The 23,325-nt window shown below is 41.8% G+C and overlaps 1 protein-coding gene across 2 annotated transcripts in view; it reads right to left on the reverse strand.

The window, feature by feature from the left end:
• Window positions 1–23,325, reverse strand: part of TNK2 (tyrosine kinase non receptor 2) — a 145,843-nt gene that overhangs the window by 92,570 nt on the left and 29,948 nt on the right. For both annotated transcript variants that reach the window (XM_072142513.1, XM_072142515.1), the window contains exon 2: window positions 9,206–9,456. The gene's annotated coding sequence lies outside the window, so the exon portion shown is untranslated. The remainder of the gene's footprint in view (window positions 1–9,205; window positions 9,457–23,325) is intronic.

Consider the following 23,325-nt stretch of genomic DNA (forward strand, 5'->3'; position numbering starts at 1 on the left):
TGGAAAGAGTTAACCTTCCAGATACCCTGCTCACTGCAGGAGAAAAAGCAAAAAATGCAGAAAGAATCTGCTTATCTTAACCCCTTCCAGCCATAGCCCTTTTTCGTTTTTGTGTTTTCATTTTTCACTCCCCACATTCAAAAATCTGTAACTTTTTTTATTTTTCCATGTACAGAGCTGTGTGACGGCTTATTTTCTGCATAACAAATTGCACTTCAAAATGGTGGTATTTAATATTCCATGCCGTGTACTGGGAAGCGGGAAAAAAATTACAAATGCAGTGAAATTGGTAAAAAAAACGCATTTGTGCCGTATTCTTTTGGGCTTGGATTTTACGGATTTCACTGTGCACCCCAAATGACATGTCTACTTTATTCTTTGGGTCAGTACAAATTTGTATAGGTTTTATAATATTTTCATACATTTAAAAAAATTAAAGCCTGTACAAAAATTTTTGGGGGGATTTTGCCATTTTCTGGGGCTAATAACTTTTTATACATAGGTGTATGGAGCTGTGGGTGGTGACGTTTTTTGCGGATTTTGATGACATTTACAATGTTATCATTTTTAGGACTGTACGACCTTTTGATCACTTTTTATAGAATTTTTTTTTTTAAATGGCAAAAAAGTGCCATTTTCGACTTTGGGCGCGATTTTACGTTACGGGGTTAAACGCAGTGGAAAACCATTATCATATTTTGATAGATAGGGCATTTTCGGACGCGGCGATACCTAATGTGTTTATGATTTTTACTGTATTGTAGAGGAGTGTATTGGAGCAGTGTATTGGACTTGAACCAGCGATCAGAGCATCGCTGATTCAAGTTCAAGTATGTATAAGTAAAAAAAAAAGTAAAAACACTAAAGTTAACACACTAGAATAAATAAAAAATAAATACATAAAAATATAAGCCCCTAAAATGTCACTTTCCTATAAAAACACTTAAAAAAGTATAAAAAACACAAACACACAAAAATGCCACATGGTATTGGTGCGTTCATAACAATCTGTATAATAAAACAGAATCGTTACTGGACCTGCACAGTAAACGCCGGGGAAACTTTAGGAAAAAAGATCATTTTTAATTAATACCTTTAAAAAAAATGCTCTAAAAAGTGATTAAAAAATGTTACACACTCTAAAATGAGACCACTAAAAAGAACAACTCCTCTCACAAAAAATAAGCCCCTAACCAGATTTGTCAGCCGATTTGTCAGCCCCTGAGGAAGCCACTTTGCGGCGGAATGTGTGGAGCGTTTGGGTGCCAGGCTCCATTGGACATTGGTGATTACTATTGTGGACACTTGTCCTTTATCAATTGTTGCTGGAGCTGTACTGTAGGCATTACATACATTGGTTCCCTATTTAGCACACGTTTGCATTGTATAGGTACTTCAGCATATCAGATTTCACATACATATTCAGGGGTAGGTAGCTGTGAGCATGAAACATGACCTGTTTTTTTCATGCAGTTGCACCTGCACATATATTATGTGCTTTTAATTGTTTTTAAATGTATGTCTTTTGAGTAATTTAATAAAGCATTATTATCTGACATCACACGGATTTGTTTTAATAGCCTATTCTATACAATTTCCCACTTTTTTCCTTTTTCAAGTCATATATAATTTAGGGAGTTGTGGCTACAATAGTCTCCTTCACACTTTACTTAAAATCTCACCAATTAGCTATAGATGCCCCAAAATTATTTACCAGAAAAGTGAATCTCATGTGACAAAAAATAAGTGCCTATAGGTCCACAATAAAAAAAACTAAAAAACTGCCTGTACAATGTGACAATGCAAATCTTATCTGGATGGTGCCTCCTTCCCTTTTATGCCGGCCGTGCGCCCATACAGCAGGTATTACCACATATAGAGTCAATCAAATTTTGTGGAGCCTTTTTTTCATTTAATCCATTACAAATGTTTAATTTTCCACCCAAAATGAGTGTATTGTTAAAAAATATTATAATTTGTAAACTGCACCCCTATAAACACCTAAAGGGTTAACAAACTTCTTAAAAGTGGTGTTTCATACGTTGAGGTGTGTAGTTTCCATAATGGGGTCATTAACAATTCTAGCTATTATTTAGGCCTCTCACAGTCAATTAAAAGTTCAGCAGGTCCATCTAAATATTAATTTGGGTGATTTTCCCAAAAATTTTGAAAAGGGCACCCAAATTCTGAGCCTCATAACATTCTAGTAAAATATGTGGAATCTTAAAAAATCATGGCAACATAAAGCAGACATTTGGGAAATATAAGTTATGAATGTATTTGGGTGCTAGAGAATTTAGAACTTTGAAAATAAAGAATTTTTCCAAAGTTTTGCCAAATTTAGTTTTTTTTCATAACTACACACAAAAGATATCATCCAAATTTTTAAACTAATTTGAAGTACAATGTGTCATGAGAAAACAATCTCAAAATCCCCTGGATATCTCATAGCGCTCCAAAGCTATAAGCCCTTATAGTGACACAGGGCAGATTTGAAACATGGGACCGTGTCCTAAAGGCCAAAAGAGGCTGAGTCCCCTAGGGGTTAAAAACATATATACCGTATATTCCGGCGTATAAGACGACCTGGTGTATAAGACGACCCCTACTTTCCTGTTTAAAATATAGAGTTTAAGATATATTCGCCGTATAAGACTACCCCTTTTCCAACGCATACAAAACACCGGTAAAAATTAAAAAAAAAACTGATTTGAATTTAACATGGTCCTTTTTATAATTTAAATTCTTATGACATGCAGGTATATAGCAGGAAAACTGTCGCATACATTACCATCGGTATGCATAAAAACATTGAACACCATCCACCAGTAGCCATAATTAATGTCCCCCATCTACCAGTAGCCATAATTAATGTCCCCCATCTACCAGTAGCCATAATTAATGTCCCCCATCTACCAGTAGCCATAATTAATGTCCCCCATCTACCAGTAGCCATAATTAATGCCCCCACCCACCAGTAGCCATAATTAATGTCCCCCACCCAACAGTAGCCATAATTAATGTCCCCCATCTACCAGTAGCCATAATTAATGTCCCCCATCTACCAGTAGCCATAATTAATGTCCCCCATCTACCAGTAGCCATAATTAATGCCCCCACCCACCAGTAGCCATAATTAATGCCCCCACCCACCAGTAGCCATAATTAATGTCCCCCCCTCACCAGTAGCCATAATTAATGTCCCCACCCCCAGCAGTAGCCGTGATTAATGTCCCCCCCCACCAGTAGCCATAATCAATGTCCCCCCAGCAGTAGCTGTGATTAATGTCCCCCATAGGTAATATCCCCCCCAAATAGCCATTTCCTAACTTTCACCTATGCCTCCCCCCCCAAATAGAACAGAACAGTCCGTGCGCTGTAAGGGAAAGGCCCGCGGCTCTCACAATTTAAAACATCTGCCCGCGGTGCTGCGCCGAGTTATCAGCGCAGCACAGGGGTCAGGTGCAGGCCTCGGTACCGCGATCGGTACGCCACTGTTTGAGGCTGCCGGCAGCCAACGCTGTGAAATCACCCGCGATCGGTGCTAGCAATATGCAGCAAAGACTTACCGGATATGGAGAGGGCTCAGCCCGTGAGCCCTCTCCGTGCAGCGCGACCCGACCGCCGCCGTGAATACACGGCGGGCGGTCGGGATTACCGGCGTATAAGACGACCCCAGAGAAGACAGAAGATTTTTCTGTCTTCAAAAGTCGTCTTATACGCCGAAATATACGGTATATACAATATAAAGGTATCAGAGGTTTTACACAAGACCCTCACCAATCTCTTATCCATGGTAAGCACAGCACAAGTTTATGCAACATCTTAGTGCAGTCATATTATTTACATACAGCAGTGGAAAAATCTTAAATTACTATATATTTACTGCATTCATGTGTCTTACATCTGGCTGTATACCATATTTATCTATATATATATTACTTTCTATATAATTAGAAAGTTGTTTATACATTTAGCCCTCTAGAATATCTGTCATGTATCTATTATCATGACTAGTGGATTATTTTACTTTATTCCTACATACAGGTTTGAAGTTCCCAAAGAACAAACAAGGAAATAAAAAAGTCAGTAAATAACACTTTGTCTGGGTAGTAGAAAATTCTAATTCAAGCATGACACTGCAATATACCATCCATGTAGTAATAACACCACAGGAGTAGCACTAGAGCATAGTCACTTCGGATTGTATTGTCTAGCAGTTTTACTCAGTGGGCACCCTTTGGAATGTTCTCAGGAATGTGGCCTGACTTCCTCAATGCCCCAGGCAGAATTCCTCTAACCTTAAAGTATAGGCCGGGTGCAACCCAAAGGAAATACTCCCCACCCAGTACTCCCGTGTTTACCTTCCTGGGTTATTCAGCTTTTCTGAAGTTTATCCAACAAGCATGAGATGAAGGGTATTTACCTTTATTTGTGTGTACAAATACAAAATAACATTACACTCTTTAGGACATTTGGAAGTGTATATGGCAGTGATGGCAAACCTTTTAGACACCGAGTGCCCAAACTACATCCAAAACCCACAAATTGGGCAACAATTTAAACAGTAACTTATTACTCCCTTCTCTGTCACATGTTTAAATTGTATAGGCACCTGAGGATACCAATACAGTAGAAGTAAGGAGAAAAAGCTTTGGTTATCATTGTAGCTTCCTTCTAGGGTCCTGGGCTGCCTGGGACTGCAAGAGGCCTTGAGTCCTGTCTGGCGAACTCTGCGGTGGGTTGATGGCGCGGGTTCCCATAGAGAGGGCTCTGAGTGCCACCTCTGGTATATGCATTTTTCCCAAAGACTGTAGGAGCGTGTTGTGCACATTTAACATAACAAACAAGCACACTATATACATAGTTGCTTCATACATCCAGTACCTGGAGAAAATACCAGACCCCAGAAAACAACAGATCCTGAGCCTCTACAGACTGAGAACCCACACCCTGGCCATGGAGTCTGGGTGGCACAGACAGACCTAGTGCTAAGGGAGAGCAAACTGTGCCAACAGTGCCAGGACCAGAAGGCCACCTACGATGAGGTCCAATTCCTGCTACACTGCTCCGAATACTCAGCAGTGAGGGACACCAACTTCAGGAGACTAACAGATCTCCTCATGGACTTAAGCTCCATGGAGAAGAAAGAGAAGATCTCCATCCTGCTGGAGAAAGCGAAGATCACTTATTTTTATTTGGTCCTGCAAATAAGGCTTCTTTGAAGATGAATTAAACCATGATGAGCAGTGGAGCTATACACTTTCTACTCATAGGACAAGTGGTCAGGGGTTTCACCAAGGGATGGATAAGTTCACTACTACTAATGAAATTTATTGAGGTTTACATAAAACCACCTACAAATGTATTCTCACAACCTATCCCTGGCGATATTATTAACTGGCCTCAGCCTGAGGGCATAGACTGACAGATATTAGTCTTCACCCACTTCACCTTTGAAAAGGATTTTTGTCAAACACTATCAGAACAGAAAATGACATGACTTTGGAAATAAAAGGGTGAGCAGCACAAAGTAGGCATCGTTCTGTTTGTTTTCAAAGGGGGAATCTTATATAATAATTTGGTTTAATAACTATAGCTTTACAGTTACGCTTTAATGCAATACTTTCTAATAGATCAATGCTCATGTCCATTTTTTTATGGACCATTTCACTGTTCCGTTACAGGATAGAGCATATCTTAGTCTGAACCATTTTTACCAACTCCTGTGTACTTTAAAGGTAAATAGATAAGTTAAAAACATACATCTGACACTCAGAAGGCATCCAAGTTCCTTTTGTGAAAAATGGATGGTTGGACTCTTGATACACTCTTGAAATTCATCCATTTACGGACAGTAAAAAAAATTCATGGGCATTTATATTGAAACACATACAAACAGTAAGGCTGGGTTTACTTCTCATTGCCCAGTTACTCCTCCCCTCAGAATGCAGAGGAAGAGTGAAAAATATAAGTAGCCAGTGATTGGCTGCTGCTGATTTTAAGGGCGTTTCCCCAGGGATATCAATGTCCTTGTATGGACAGTGACATTAGCAGCCTCCTCCTTCCTGTTGAGCGAAGTATCCGCTCAGCAGAGGCTGGGGTATAGTGCAAGAAATGGTGCAAGAGATGGCACGGAGAAGATGGAGGCAACAACTATCCCATCAGTCTGTCTGTATATGTCAATGGGTATGCTTATCATATAAACCCGTATACTCTGAGAATATAATAAAAAAGGATTGTGAACCCAGCCTAACCAGTACCTAGTGCCTTGCATTTAAACAATGCAAAACACAGGGTGTGGGTTACCGATTATATACGTTGCAATGGAAAAACATATGGGAAAGGCTCGCAGGTAGTGGCAACATCGTTTTTTTTACCATCTCCTGTGCTGCAAATAAAAAAAAATTTTGAGAACCCTTTTACAGACAATCAATCAGTGAATTCTACTATGGTTTGTTTCTTATCCTTTTCTGTATTAGCCTGTTTTAACTACCCTTCAGATGGAAATAAAAATCCATTTGTGTTGATTAGTATATACTTATGTACAATACACACAGGTACAGCATATGAATATATAGTATTTACAGCAATATATACTGTACCTGTGTGTACAGACAGTGGTTATAACTAAAAACTTAATAAATCAGAAAAAGAGAATAAATTGAATCAATAGGAGACAGGTACAGGGAGAGCTGCCTCTGCTGTGTAGAAACCTCTGACCTCCATGCCTGATGGATTGCCGCATATATACACACAAGTCCTATGTAGGGTTAGGGAATCCTTATTTCTTTTAACTAAACTTTACGTACCCGCCAGATTTTCCAGCAGGCTCTGCGGAACGATGCCTTCAGCTGCTGAAAAACAGGCAACAAACTCTGCGCAACGCGGACAGTAAACACAGGGGTTTACAGAGGCAGGAACACACTGTAACATGAAAGTTATATAACTTGGGGCCGGGTATTGTTATTTATTGGATTCTCCCTTTCCAGTTACAGCAGCAGGCAAAAGCACTAGGAGAGACTGAGGAGCCCACTCCATTCAGCCAATCAGGAGCTTCTCTACTAGCAACCAATAGCAAATGGCTGCACGTAACAAGTTGTTCATTGAATAAAATGTCTGATGTTAATGCTGTGTCTCTTCCGGGATGGGAAGTCCAGCTCTTCTGTGAGCTGTATCATTAGGTACCACTAACTAAGAAGAGCCGTCTCTTCTGGCTCCTGCACGGCTCCTCATTACATGTATAATGGGGAATGGCAGTCGAGCCAGTCACCCCACGCTACACCACTTTTAACCCGATTGTATCGGGTTAAAGGGGGCGTGGTGAGCCGGTTAGGGGCGGGGTTAAGGGAGCCATTGTCTTATTGGGGGGGGAGCCGGTTCCTGCTGTTCACGAACGATACATCACTACTTTGCGGGTGTCAAAGAAATTCAATGCAGAATGAAAGTTTAACAATGACAAATGTATGACAATATGTTAACAGAGAGTGGGGGCCCTGGGCATTTGCCCTGCCAAAACGCCCTGTCCTGACATAAAATTTCTGATGATGGAAGGGCATGTGACTTGCCTTCTTCCACTATTGCAAAGAAGGAGACATGATGAAACATGTGCTCCTCCATATGCAGCTATCCTATGAATTAGACCCCTGCTCAGACAGCACAGGAGGCTGACCAAGAGCATTATGAGCCTAAACCTGTTATTACACAATGTCTGCAGATTACACTGCATTTTCATGGTGATTATATTAATATTTATTGCATATTAAGTGCAACATTTTGTTTGAGTGATGTCTGCAACATTCTTTTAAATGTCACACAGTTCTAAAACTAACAACCATTTAAAACAGGTTCAACCACTATACCAGCTCTGTCCTATTGTATACACGCTTTACTTTTGTAAGACAACTTTTTGTCCCTAGACATTGATAAATGTGTCTTATGGCCACATAAAAGCTCTTTTAAAAGCTCCTAGAATTCAGAGATGAGGTAAACTAATTTATGATTGTTACGCTCTATGGAATATGATGGCGCTATATAAATAAAGATTATTATTATTTTTAAACAGAAGCATCTCACAAATCAGTTACAGGTAAAGCATGTCACAGGACAACAGCACCTTTAGTTTTTCATTTTTTCCACACTGCTGAATTCTATTATGTAAGTCTGACATCCACTTTAAACGAAATCTACCTCCAAAATCCATCACAATAAACCAGGGACTCCGCAACTGTGGTAATCTTCTTATATTTATTATCCATGGCCTCCTTCCTTCTAAAATCAACTTTTAAAATTATTCTAATGAGCCTAAAGGGCTTTTCGGGGCGTTAACAGAGCCCCATCATGGTGTAGATTCACAAGCTTGTTACGGTGTGCAGGAGCACTTTAGTCATCTCATTGGGGGTCATTTACTAAGGGCCCGAATGGCGTTTTTCCGCCGGGTTTCCCGAATATTACCGATTTGCGCCGGTTTTCCCTGAATTACCCTAAGTTTTTGGCGCACACGATCGGATTGTGGCGCATCGGCGGCGGCATGCATGCGATGGAAATCAGGGGACGTGGCAGTCGGAAAACCCGACGCATTCGGAAAAAACGCCGTATTTTTTTAAAAAAAGTGACGCTTGACACGCACTTACCTGCACCCAGGATAGAATAGTGAACTTCCATGAACTCCAGCGGACTTCAGCGCAGCAGCGACACCTGGTGGACATCGGGCGCACTACCTTAGTGAATCCCGGCCGGACCCGAATCAGCGTTGGAGAACCCGCCGCTGGATCGTGACAGGACCAGGTAAGTAAATGTGCCCCATTGTGTGTTGAAACTTCCTCTAGTGTAGTGAGATTACATCAGGCAGATTGAGGGGGAGAAGAGATGATGAAGCAGAGGGAGGGGGAGATGTGCTCTTGCACAAAGTAACAGCTTCTGAAGCTGATTTTAGAAGTAAGGTTTACAGAGGGGACTGTAGTAAATGCAGGGGGCTTGGGTGTTCACACCCCTGCCTGCCCTCCGCCCACCCCACTCCCCTATATCTAGGGAGATGTGGAGTAAACTGGTGGAGAAGGCAAAATAAATCTCACACTTACTTTCTCATAGTAATATCAGACTTCTTGCATCGCTATGATGCTCAGACTCCCATCCCTGGCAGAAATTATTTTCACAGCACAGTTAGTTTCATTAGCATTGTCATAGTAATTGTTAAATGGCTTACCTGAAGATGGGTCCAGGCTGTGTGTACAGCGCGCTCCTGCTCACAACTGCTCTTTCACAGATTCTGGTGTCTGTGGTCTGCGTCCACACCATGTCTATTATGCATTTCATTGAGTTGGCTGCAGGCTCCTTTAGCAGGAGCGTCTGCCTTTATCTCAGTAGATATTTACTCAGGATACCTTCAACAATGATCTTCTAAGGTGCATGTCAACCATGTGCAGAAAACCGAGACATAAAACATCAGTTGTTCACCTAGAAAATCAGAAAATAAAAAGAATACATTAAGAGGTTCTTCCTCATAAGACACAACCGATCATTCAGCTGAGCACAGGAGACATTTCCCAGGCATATAAACTCCATTCATCACTTTGAAATGTGGATATATTACTTCTAGTGGTTACAGGTTAATAGTTATGATGAAGCTCGGATCACTCCCTTTACACAAACCACCAACTCAGACTTCACTACCATCCTGTACTTTGTGACTACTAACCACAGATTTTGAGGACGAACCTGATCCACATTAAACTGGTGTTTATTTCCTTTTTTTAAAAGGTTTTTTTCATTTACATGATTTATGACATATTCACAGGATATGATGTTGGTCCTACCACTGGTACCCACACCTATCTCGGGAACAGGGGTCCACTGAACTCCATCCAGCAGCTTTATTCAACTCTAGGGGAGCAACAAAAATAGCTGAGACTGTATGCTCAGCGCTCCCATATAGTTGAATGGAAAGTGGGACATGCATCTATCATATACTTATTACATATCTTGTGGCTATGGTAACAATAGTCTAGGTGGGAAACCTAGGGGGTATTCTCGGCTGGACATTCACATTCAATTTCATTAATCTGCCATGTATAAACATTTCGTCAATTAGATGTTATTAAAAAAATGCTCCTGTGTGAAGATCATTTCTCATAAATGTAGTCTTATGGTCCCTTAGAAACAAGACTGTGTCCTTGGATACGACCACCTCTGCTGGAGGGATTGCACAAAGAAACAAAAGGTTTTTGTACATAAAATGTGTACTGAGTTACTGCATGTCCCACAGCCGTCCCGTGGTAATGATCGCTGAATCCTGGAGGTCAGGCAATAGAGCATGTCTGGCCACCACTGCCAAAATGTGAGGTGGTCATATCTGAGGAAGCTATCTCATTTCTAAGGGACAGCATGACTACATTTATGAGAAATTATCTTCACACAGGAACATTTTTTAATTAACCCCTTCGCGTCTAAGCCATTATATAGCTTCAGGACCAAGCACAATTTTTAAAATCTGTTCTGTGTCACTATTTGCAGTTATAAATTTAGAACGGTTTATCATACCTAGGTAATTTTGAGATTGTTTTTTTGTGACATGTTGTACTTCACGTTAGTGGTATATTTTGGTTGTTATGCTTTGCATTTATTTATTAAAAAGTAAGAAATTTGGTAAAAATTTTGAAAAAATGGCAATTTTTTGATTTCTAAATGTTATTCCCATTTTACAGTAAGTCTAACCACCCAAATTAGTAACTAATTAACATTTACCATAAATCTACTTTATGTTGGCATCATTTTTTAAATGTTATAATATTTTATTTGGCCATTAGGTGACTTTCTAATAGAACAGCAATTTTTCAAATTTTCAAAAAAATGTAAGATTCAATGATTTTAGAGGTCATTTCATATTGTAAAGGGTTTTACAAGTTATATTTTGTGGAACTCCTCACAAATCATCCCATTTTTAAAACTGCACCCCTCAAACTGCTCAGAACAGCCATTGATAAGTTTGTTAACCCTTTCAGTGTCTCATATGAATTGAAACAAGATGGAGGTTCCATTTGGAATTTTCAAATTTTTACAATTAAGTTAATATTTAGCCCTAAAATACATATGTCCATACAGGATAAAAGGAAAAAACCTCACAAATTTTTGTTTGTGCAGTTTCTTTTTACTATGGCAATAATCCCCATGTGGATGTAAACCGCTTTATGAGGCCACAATAGGGTAAAGAATAGAAAGAGCGCCATTGAGCTTTTGGAGGGCAGATTAGGCGAAGGACACAGATCAGGTGCCAGGATACATTTCAAAAGTTCCTGAGGTTTCCAGAAGGGTGAAACCCTCAACAAATGACACCATTTTTGAAACTACACCCCTGAAAGAATGTATTTTTGGTTATGATCAGCCTTTTGACGCAATGGTTTTTTTACAGTTTTTTGTTGAAATGTAGCGTGAAAAAAATTTTTGTGCCATTTTTCACAAATTCAGCATTTATAGGACAGATTTGTCAGATGCAGAGCATGAAAGTGAAACAAATGGGCTTAATTTTTATAGTGCAGTTTCTCCTGAGTTCAGAAATACCCCCAAAGTGGCATAAATATGTTCACTGGACATACGGCAGGGCCTGCAAGTGAAGCAGCAACCTGAGGCGTTCAAAGACCAATATTTGAATGATTGATTCACCAGCCCCAAGTAATGTTCAAAGAGACCGTGGACCCCCAGAATGATGGAAACCCCCCACAAATGACACCATTTTTGAAACTACACCCCTGCAAGAATGTATTTATGGTTATGATAAGCCTTTTGATGCTATGGTTGTTTTACAGTTTTTTGTTGAAATGTAGCGTGAAAAAAAATTTTGTGCCATTTTTCACAAATTCAGCATTTATAGGACAGATTTGTCAGATGCAGAGCATGAAAGTGAAACAAATGGGCTTAATTTTTATAGTGCTGTTTCTCCTGAGTTCAGAAATACCCCCAAAGTGGCATAAATATGTTCACTGGACATATGGCAGGGCCTGCAAGTGATAGGACAATGCAAGGATTTTGAAGCTTTTAGGGCTATTTCCCTATAGGTTTTGCAGGTCCCAGTTTGATTTACATAGGCCCTTATAGCCATAAGTACCTCTGTTTTATAAAAGACCACACTAAATATTTTTTAAGGGGTTTTGTATATACGGTTGTATTGTTATCTTGTTTTTTTGGAACAGATGTGGTGAATATCTGAAATATTGAAACACATTTTTTATCAAAAATGTCCACTTAGTACATCATTTTCATGCAACAGCAAAAATGTGGAAAAATATACTCTGACATTTATAAGGTTATTTCCCCTGCTTTCATAAAATAAACCTTTATATACTGCCTGGACACATGGCAGGGCCTGGAAGTGATAGAACGCCACAAGGATTCTGAGGCCTTCATTTACTTGGTATTCATCTAGGGGTATAATGGGAATTATGGAGGTGGACGAGATTAGGGGTTCAGAGTATTCAAATAAAAAAAAAGAAAACAGGTAAAAAAGAAATTTATAAGTCCAGGGATGTGTGGTAAATGCGGAAGCAGTTTTTAATACAAAGACCAGGGTGGGAGGGACATGTGTCGCACTGATATGTTTTGTCTTTGCGTTTGCCATTTTTGAAGCAGACAACACATCTTTTCTGGGGGTGACTTTTTTTTGCAGTGGGGGGCACTACTCCAGGAAAGTGCTGCCCAGGAACAATTCTGCAGACAGCAGTCGCAGAGGCAGAACTTTCTCCTCCCTCTGCCGCATTATCACCAAAGAGAAGACATTTAATTACCTTCTCCTGGTATTCCAGGTATGATCCCTGGTGACCAGTGCTCCTAAAGATGACATAGGAGTTGTACAATGCCGTTTGGATAAAATATACTGCCAGCTTTTTGTACCATATTTTACATTTCCGCATGGCATTGTACGGTTTGAGGATCTGGTCAGACATGTCCACTCCCCCCATAAATTTATTGTAATGCTGAATGCATAGTGGTCTTGAGATAGGTTCTGCTGTTCCGCGGACAGGGACAAGGGAGCTGCTGGCATCATGAATGCTAGATAGCATAAATACTTCTTTTTTGTCCCTAAATTTTAAAAAGAGGACCCCATCACTGTGAAGTGCTCTGCTCTCCCCAACCTGCAGGGTTTGGCTTATTAGGGTCTTGGGAAGGTGCCTCTGATTCCTGCGGATCGTCCCACATGCAAGTGTTTTTTTCTCAGCCAGGCACTGAAACAAGGCCACACTTGTGTACCAGTTATCAAGGTACACGTGGTACCCCTTGTCAAACACTGAATGCAGGAGGTCCCAGGCAATCTTCCCAGTTATTGTGAGGGATGGAGGACAATCAGGGGGCTGAATTTGACTGTCCCTTCCCTCATAGATCCGAAATGTGTGAGTGTAGCCTGTTTCGGACTCACACATTTTGTAAATCTTTATGCCATATCTGGCACGTTTGTTAGGCAAATATTGCCTAAACTTTATTCTCCCCTTGAAGTGCACAAGGGACTCATCCACCGAAATCTCTCTTTTTGGGGTGTATAGGGAAGAGAATTTGTGGCTTAGAAATTTAATCAGGGGCCGAATCTTATACAGTCTGTCAAAACTGGGGTCATTTGGGGGGGGGGCATTGGGAATTGTCTGCAAAATGGAGAAATTTTTGGACGGCCTCAAAGCGAGCCCTGGGCATTGTTGATCCATACAAGGGGGTATGATGTAAGAGATCTTTAGACCAATAGTCCCTTACTGATGGTTTTTTTGTAAGGCCCATATTTAGCACTAATGCCCAAAATTTTTTAATTTCTTCTCTAGTGGTTGGATACCATCTATATGGCCTGGCATAAAATGAATTGGGGTTAGTTTCTAAAAATTGCTGGGCATATAAGTTGGTTTGCTCAACAATCAAGTCCAGCAGGTCATCTGTAAAAAATAATTTGAAATGGCCAATTTCAGATAACCCTGCTGTTTGTACTTGGGCTCCTGGAACAGCGGTAAAGTCAAGTACTTGGGGGACATAGGAGGTTGTGGAAAACCAGTTACTTTCTGGAGGTGGAGGTAAAACTGGAGTTATGGCCCTCCTAACCCTGCGAGGAGGTTCTTCATTATCAGATGAGGAAGAAGAAGAGGAGGACAGAACAAATTCTGAGCCTCCCTCACTCGCTGATTCTGTATCTGAGGCTAACATAGCATACGCCTCCTCAGCACTGTATGTTCTTTGTGTCATTTTGTCTAATGCACTTTATTTGAAACTGTAACAATGTGTATTGTAATTTACTTGCAAATGTAACAATCGTTACAGTGACACTGACTGCTGCTGGTGGACACAGATGAACTGTCACTGTTCAAAACTGTCAGTCTGACAGTGAATAACGCTGTTGGACTCTCGCTGACACTGAAACTGGCTGTGACGGACGCTGACTGGCTGTGGCGGACGCTGACTGACTGTGGCGGACGCTGACTGACTGTGGCGGACGCTGACTGACTGTGGCGGACGCTGACTGACTGTGGCGGACGCTGACTTACTGTGACGGACGCTGACTGACTGTGGCGGACGCTGACTGACTGTGGCGGACGCTGACTGACTGTGGCGGACGCTGACTGACTGTGGCGGACGCTGACTGTCACGGACACTGACTGACTGTGGCGGACGCTGACTGACTGTGGCGGACGCTGACTGACTGTGGCGGACGCTCACTGGCTTTGACGGAAGCTCTCTGGCTGTGGCGGACGCTGACTGACTGTGGCGGACGCTGACTGACAAAGAACAAAGAAACTGAAGCTCCCTTAGATTAGGAGACTCTGACGGACGCTGACACTGAAACTGGCTGTGGCGGACGCTCACTGACTGTGGCGGACGCTCACTGACTGTGGCGGACGCTGACTGACTGTGGCGGACGCTGACTGTCACGGACACTGACTGACTGGACGGATGCTGACTGACTGTGACGGACGCTGACTGACACTAATTGATTATAACACTAACACTGACTTTTTGAAATTTTTTTTATGTATAAGTTTTTTTGACAAAGAACAAAGAAACTGAAGCTCCCTTAGATTAGGAGACTCTGACGGACGCTGACACTGAAACTGGCTGTGACGGACGCTCACTGGCTTTGACGGAAGCTCTCTGGCTGTGGCGGACGCTGACCGACTGTGGCGGACGCTGACCGACTGTGGCGGACGCTGACCGACTGTGGCGGACGCTGACCGACTGTGGCGGACGCTGACCGACTGTGGCGGACGCTGACTGTCACGGACGCTGACTGACTGTGACGGACGCTGACTGACACTAATTGATTATAACACTAACACTGACTTTTTTAAAAAATTTTTATGTATAAGTTTTTTTGACAAAGAACAAAGAAACTGAAGCTCCCTTAGATTAGGAGACTCTGACGGACGCTGACACTGAAACTGGCTGTGACGGACGCTCACTGGCTGTGACGGAAGCTCTCTGGCTGTGGCGGACGCTGACTGACTGTGGCGGACGCTGACTGACGGTGACGGACGCTGACTGACTGTGGCGGACGCTGACTGACTGTGGCGAGCGCTGACTGTCACGGACGCTGACTGACTGTGACGGACGCTGACTGACTGTGACGGACGCTGACTGACACTAATTGATTATAACACTAACACTGACTTTTTTTAAATTTTTTAATGTATAAGTTTTTTTGACAAAGAACAAAGAAACTGAACTCTGACGGACGCTCACTGACTCTGACGGACGCTCACTGACTCTGACGGACGCTCACTGACTCTGACGGACGCTCACTGACTCTGACGGACGCTCACTGACTCTGACGGACGCTCACTGACACTAATTGATTATAACACTAACACTGACTTTTTTTAAATTTTTTTATGTATAAGTTTTTTTGACAAAGAACAAAGAAACTGAAGCTCCCTTAGATTAGGAGACTCTGACGGACGCTGACACTGAAACTGGCTGTGACGGACGCTCACTGGCTGTGACGGAAGCTCTCTGGCTGTGGCGGACGCTGACTGACAGTGGCGGACGCTGACTGACTGTGGCGGACGCTGACTGACTGTGGCGGACGCTGACTGTCACGGACACTGACTGACTGTGACGGACGCTGACTGACTGTGACGGACGCTGACTGACACTAATTGATTATAACACTAACACTGACTTTTTTAAAAAATTTTTATGTATAAGTTTTTTTGACAAAGAACAAAGAAACTGAACTCTGACGGACGCTCACTGACTCTGACGGACGCTCACTGACTCTGACGGACGCTCACTGACTCTGACGGACGCTCACTGACTCTGACGGACGCTCACTGACTCTGACGGACGCTCACTGACTCTGACGGACGCTCACTGACTCTGACGGACGCTCACTGACTCTGACGGACGCTCACTGACTCTGACGGACGCTCACTGACTCTGACGGACGCTCACTGACGCTGACGGACACTAACTGACACTGACTGACACTGATACTAACTAACACTGACTTTTTTTTTTTTTTTTTAGTTTTTTTGACAAAAAAAAAAAGAAACTGGGAACTCCCTAATAGTGTGGGAGTTATGGGGGATGATCACAGAGGGGCAGCTGTGATCAAAGGGTTAAAATGGTGGATTTTGACTATGAGGGGACAGCAGAAGGACACAGGCTCCGTTCTCTTCACTTCACAACGCTGAATGAGGAGAATGGAGCTTGCAGCCCTCCTCTGTCCTCCTCTTGACACGTGATCGCTGTCTGATTGGCCATTCTATACAGATCGGCCAATCAGAGCGATCGCCGGCAAGGGACCGCTGTGATAGGTCCCTTGCCGGTTACTAGGATACCGGACCCGGCGGCCGGCGCCGAGATCGCGGGTCTGTGTCACTGTCACGAGTGACAGTGACACTTTAAAGTTGTGACGTGACTCTACGTCTAGGTGCGGGAAAGACCCGCATCCTATGACGTAGAGTCACGTCAAGGTGCGCAAAGGGGTTAACATCCAATTGAAGAAATGTTTACATATGGAAATTGAATTAAATTAAATGTAAATGCCCAGATGGGAATACCCCTTCAAGTTATTTGCTGGAGGAACATAAAAAGTTGCTATGGTAAACAACTGCAGCATCTAAATGAGTTGCATTGCTGAGGTCAGTGTTCCACTTACCTTTGCCTGCACCCCTGAGGGTGCAGTCACAAGTTGCAGTTAAAACTGAATTGCAATCAGCTTTTAGGTAAAAGATATTTGTGGAACAGGTGAATGACATTCGTGGAATAGGTTTCCCCTTCAAAATCAAATACACATGAACGGAACGTCCATGTCTTTCACCTGTTAAATTAACCCTCAGAGTGATCAAAGGTGCCACCTGTTATTTCATGGAGCTTGCGTACAAGATTCTCAGAAGATGCACCTTCACCCCCCTTCATTCACTGAACAGGTGAAACCCTTCAAAATCATATTCACTTGTTCAGTTCAAGCCTTTCACCTTTTAAATTAACCTCTACAGGACTCAGCCTATTGGGCCTCCAGGACACGGCCCCATTTTTCAAATCTGCCCTGTGTCCCTATAAGCGGTTCTAGCTTTGGAACGCAATAAGATATCCAAGGGATTTTGAGATTGCTTTCTCGTGACACATTGTACAGGCAGTCCCCTACTTAAGAACACTCGACTTGCATACGACCCCTAGTTACAAACGGACCTCTGGATATTGGTAATTTATTGTACTTTAGTCCTAGGCTACAATAAACAGCTGTAACAGTTATCACAGGCGTCTGTAATGAAGCTTTAGTGTTAATCCTGATTCCTATGACAACCCAACATTTTTAAAATCCAATTGTCACAGAGACCAAAAAAGTTCTGGCTGGGATTACAATGATAAAATATACAGTTCCGACTTACATACAAACTCAACTTAAGAACAAACCTACAGACCCTATCTTGTACGTAACCCGGGGACTGCCTGTACTTCAAATTAGTTAAAAAATTTGGATGATTTCTTTTTTGTTTGGTTATGAAAAAAAACAAAGTTTGGCAGAAATTTGGAAAAATTCTTTATTTATACTACCCAAATAAATTCATAACTTACATTTCCCAAATGTCTGCTTTATGCTGGCATGGTTTTTTTTAAGATTACGCATATTTTACTAGAATGTTATGAGGCTCAGAAATTGGGGGCCATTTTCGCATTTTTTGGAAAATCGAGCACACATTTGTGGTGGTAACCTGCTGAATAGGCGCACGGAAGGGCATAGAATGGAAGGAGACGCCATCCAGAGAAGATTTTTTTTTGGCAGATAATTTTGGCCCATCTCATTTATATAGATTTTTAAATTTTTTCCCAATTTTACTGAATAAAAAGTAATTTGGTGAAAATGTTGTTAATTTAAGCATCACCTTCTTTTCATATGCATAACTTTTTTATTTTTCGGCAGACAAATCTGGTTAAAGGCTTATTTTTTGCGAGAAGAGTTTTTTTAGTTTTCTTATTTTAGAGTGCCATTTTTTAACCCCTTAATGACCGCCCTATCGGCTTTTTGCGGCGGTCATTAAGGGTACTTCTTCTGACGCGTACGCCTTTCTACGGCGGCGCGTCAGAAGAAGTTTTCGGGACACCGGGTCTCGCTGGTGCCGGTGTCAGGCTGTGATATCACAGCCCAGACCCGGCACTAACACCCGGGATCGGAAAAACTCAGATCCCGGGTGTTTAACCCCTTACACGCCAAGCATGACCGCGGCGTGCAAGTGCGTCCCCCGTGGATCGGACCCCCCCCCCGGTGTGCTTACCATTCATTCTATACTTGGCCGTGCGCCCGTACAGCAATTTACCACCACATATGGGGTATCAGTACACTCGGGAGGAATTGGGCATCAAGCGTTGCAGTGCGTTTCATCATTTAATTTATTCTGAAAATGTCAGTTTTGCCCTAAATGAATGTATTTTCCAAAAAAAATTCTATAGTTTCTAAATCGCAGGTCCATATTTTTTTAACCCATGTGAAACACTTAAAGGGTTAATAGACTTAATAGAAGTTGTTTTACATATGTTGAGGGGTGAACTTTCTATAGTGGGGTAATTTATGGGGTTTTACTATTATTTAGGCCTTTCAAAGTCACTTGAAAGCTGAGTTGTCCCTCAAAATGTGAGTTTTGGCAATTTTCATGAAAATAAGAAAAATCGCACCTAAAGTTCTGCGCCTCATAACATCCTAGAAAAATGACCGGACGCATAAAATATCATCCCAACATAAAGCAGATATTCTGTAAATGTTAATTATCAAACTTTTTGGGTAGTTTTACATCTTGTCTGGAAACCAGAACATTTCAAACTTGGAAAATGAAGAATTTTTACAAACTTTTGCCAAATTTTCACTTTTTTTCAGAAAGAAACGCAAAACTTATCACTTAAATTTTATAACTAACATGAAGTACAATGTGTCACGAGAAAACAGTCTCAAAATCACCTGGATATGTTAAAGCGTTCCGAAGTTATAGCCAATTATCGTGAGACTTGTCAGATTTGAAAAATCGAGTCTGGTCATTGAGCTGAAAACTAGTGTCGGTGATAAGGGGTTAAATAGCTTTTTAGAGCATTTTTTTAGAGGGTATTAATTAAAAATTATCTTTTTTTCTGAGCGTTTTTTGGGGTTGTTTTTTTTTTACGGGGTTCACTTTGCGGGTCCAATAACAATTCTGTTTTATTATGCAGATTGTCACAGAAGCAGCGATACAAAATATGTGGGGGTTTTGTGTATTTTATTCAATTTACTGAATAAAAACTAATTTGGAGAAAATCTTGTTCATTTTAGCACCCCCGTCTTTTCATATGCATAAGTGTTTTATTTCACGACTGACAAATCTGGTTAAGGGCTTATTTTTTGCGAGAAGAGTTGTCCTTTTTATTGGGCTTACCGTATATACTCGAGTATAAGCCGACCCGAGTATAAGCCGAGACCCCTAATTTTACCACAAAAAAATGAGAAAACCTATTGACTCGAGTATAAGCCGAGGGTGTAGTATACAGCCAGCTAGCCCCCTGTAGTATACAGCCTGTCCCAAGTAGTATACAATCAGCCTGCCCCCATGAAGTATACAGCCTGCCCCCATGAAGTATACAGCCTGCCCCCATGAAGTATACAGCCTGCTCCCACGAAGTATACAGCCTGCTCCCACGAAGTATACAGCCTGCTCCCACGAAGTATACAGCCTGCCCCCACGAAGTATACAGCCTGCCCCCACGAAGTATACAGCCTGCCCCCATGAAGTATACAGCCTGCCCTCAGTATAATAAAAAAATAAACTTAATACTCACCCTCCGACGATACTCACCTTTGATTTGAAGTGGCGGCTCCCGGTCCTCGGCGGCGGCTCCTGGTCCTGGGCGGCGGCTCTTGGTCGCGTCCATGCGACTTGCAAGCGGGCGCACAGTGCGATGCGGCGGTGTCGCCGCTGATGACGTCATCAGCGGCGACACCGCTACATCATATTGTGCGCCCGCCGGCAAGTCGCATAGACGTGACTAAGTCACATAGACGTAATATACAGCTGACAGCCCATGCTTCTGGTGCTGGCTCCGTCCGTGAGCCGGTGCCAGAAACAAGACGTTATACAACGTCCCGCAGGGACGTACTATAACGTCCTGGTGCGCACAGGGGTTATTTCACTGAGATTCAGTTTTTAAGTGCAATGTGTGAACTATGCATGAGATCAGAACTCAAATGATGTTTTAAAGTGGTTGGCCAAATTCCATCAACTTTACTGTAATTTGTGGGCACAGTGTATTTGGCAATTTGCCAATATATATAAAAAGTGAAAGTATTTGTTTATTAACATTTATGCCAGGATTTTAAAGGGAACCTGCTATTTTAATTAACCCACCCACAATAAACACTTCATTAGAAACAATGGGGCAGATTGATCAAGCTGTCTGAAAGACAGAATATTTCTAGTTGCCCATGGCAACCAATCACAGCTCCGCTTTCATTTTACCAGTGTTCATGAATATTTTGAAGGGTAGCTGATTGGTTGCCATGGGCAACTAGAAATATTCTGACTTTCAGACAGTTTGATAAATCTGCCCCAATGACTAAAAACCACTGCCCTTATCCTTAAATGGTTCCTTTCCATGGCTGCAAAGTTAAAAATCAGTTTGTAAACTTATATGCAACTCACCTGATGTAAGTCTAATCACACTGGGGGACATTTACTATGGCGTTTCCGACAGTTTTGTGGTGCTCTCACCACATGCTCTTCTCTCCAACCTATTCATTAGCTGGTGGCACCAGAAAAAATTACTTTTTCCAACTGCTCCGACATGGCCTTGGCAGATTGGAAACTCAGACACAATTAATATGTGTCACAGCCATTTTTGGGCACTGTCAACTGGCGGAAAGTAGACCAAAAGAAATTTGGTCTAGGATGGACACAAAACCATGCTATTGCTCTAACATTAGAATGTCTGCTGCCTGTCCTTCTGGTGTCCAATTCCAACTGGACAAGCTGTGGGACAAGGTCATCCACTGATGCCTTGCTCCACTCCAGGGCAGCCCTCAGCCTGTTCTCTGACTGTTGGACACATTTCAGGAGCTCGAGACAGATTTTGGTCCCAGGGACAGAAAATGGTCTCAACGCCAGAAATGTATCTGCACAGCTCAACAATATTACATGTGTATCTCCTTTCCGAGAGCAAGTCGGTAACAAAGCCAGTGCAGACACCGACACTTTATGTAAATGTCCCCCACTAAGTGAGTCCTGCATATAGAATTTTACTTGCACTGCTCTGCCGCCTTGTTCCTGATTGACAGGTCTCCCTGCTAGGACATGCTGCTGTGTGAAACACTGAGAGTCTTCATGACATGTGACCAGGGTGATGTCATCTAAGGGCCTTTTGCATCCGCAAAGTGTATCCCATGTATGTATCTTATCACATTATATCAAAGTAAGTATCCATGGAGGAATGGGGATGAATAAAAGTCCATAGAGACATACTGTGATTTCAGAAACTTACATGGGGTAGATGATGTAAATGTAACTGGGTAAAGGACCCTAGATGACATCACCCTGGTTACATGCCATTAAGTGCTGAATGCTAAGTAGAGGCATGGGACATGTGGAGGAGTAGATGGGAAGGGTCGGCAGAGCAGGATACATTCTCTCTGATGCCAGAGAAAATATTGTGACAGATTTGCTTTAAAGGTGTTTGTCACTTTTCCTCATGTTTTTGTAATGTGTGTAGGTTTGGTGGTGGTAGGATATTAGGTAATTTATAATATACATCTATTAAATGTTCTACCCTGCTTTCCTGCAATGTAAAGTAAAGCTCCTGGTTCGGAAATGTGTTTTAACTTATCAGTCAGACATTGCTGGCCAAAAAATGGCTGCAGGTCATGTGATCTCTACCTGTCCATGCACAATCGCCCTTCCAGGCCCTTAGGCTTGTACCGTATTTTTCGGACTATAAGGCGCACTAAAAATCCTTTGATTTTCTCCTAAATCAAAGGTGCGCCTTATAGTCCAGTGCGCCTGGACTATATAGGTCTGCCACCTGCCGTTCATTCATCCTTATAATCTTGTGCGCCTTATAATCAGGTGTGCCTTATATATGAACCTAGACGATTTAGCAGGCATTTATTGATGGTGCGCCTTATACTCCGGTGCACCTTATAGTCCATAAAATATTTATGAATGCTATAATAAGAAAGGGCAATTGCTCATGGACAGTTAGATTTTAAACCAGAAACCCAATGGGGTTCTGTACCCAACGTGTCACACTGAGATTGTGCATCGTATATTGAATACAGAGTAGTCGTAATAAAAACAACAAGGTGATTAGGTTGACTCATAGTGATAGATAAAATAGAAATCAGGGGATTTTCGTACAGCTACATAAGATTAGTAACTATCATTATGGATTATAGCTTGTTTCTTTTGTTTCCATCGTTTTCATATTTTTAATATGGTATTCTGATCACATGATCATGGGGGAAGAGTTTTTTCACCAAATGATCATGGGGAGGGACTTTAAAAAATGGTGCACCCTAAGACCATGAATAAGGTTTACAACTGAAACACGTAGGTCGTTTCTACTGTGTGGATATATTGTGCATACCAATAAAGAAGACTTTCACTTTTACTTGGTCATCGTCCATCTCTACACACGCATGCTAGGATCTTCTACTCTCATTGCAGACTCACAGTGATACTCCACAAACTGTTAAGTTTTAAACTCAATCATGTGGATATTATGCAACAATGGGAATTAAAAAGAAATTAATAAAAGTTACATTTTAAGTTGCCCCATTGGATTTTGGATGAAACAAATGTGTGATATGGATAACTCAGTCAAAAAAGTGGTCATGTAATTTCTGCTTTGGAC

The sequence above is a fragment of the Engystomops pustulosus genome, chromosome 3, assembly GCF_040894005.1.
Source record: "Engystomops pustulosus chromosome 3, aEngPut4.maternal, whole genome shotgun sequence".
NCBI classification, from domain to species: domain Eukaryota; kingdom Metazoa; phylum Chordata; class Amphibia; order Anura; family Leptodactylidae; genus Engystomops; species Engystomops pustulosus.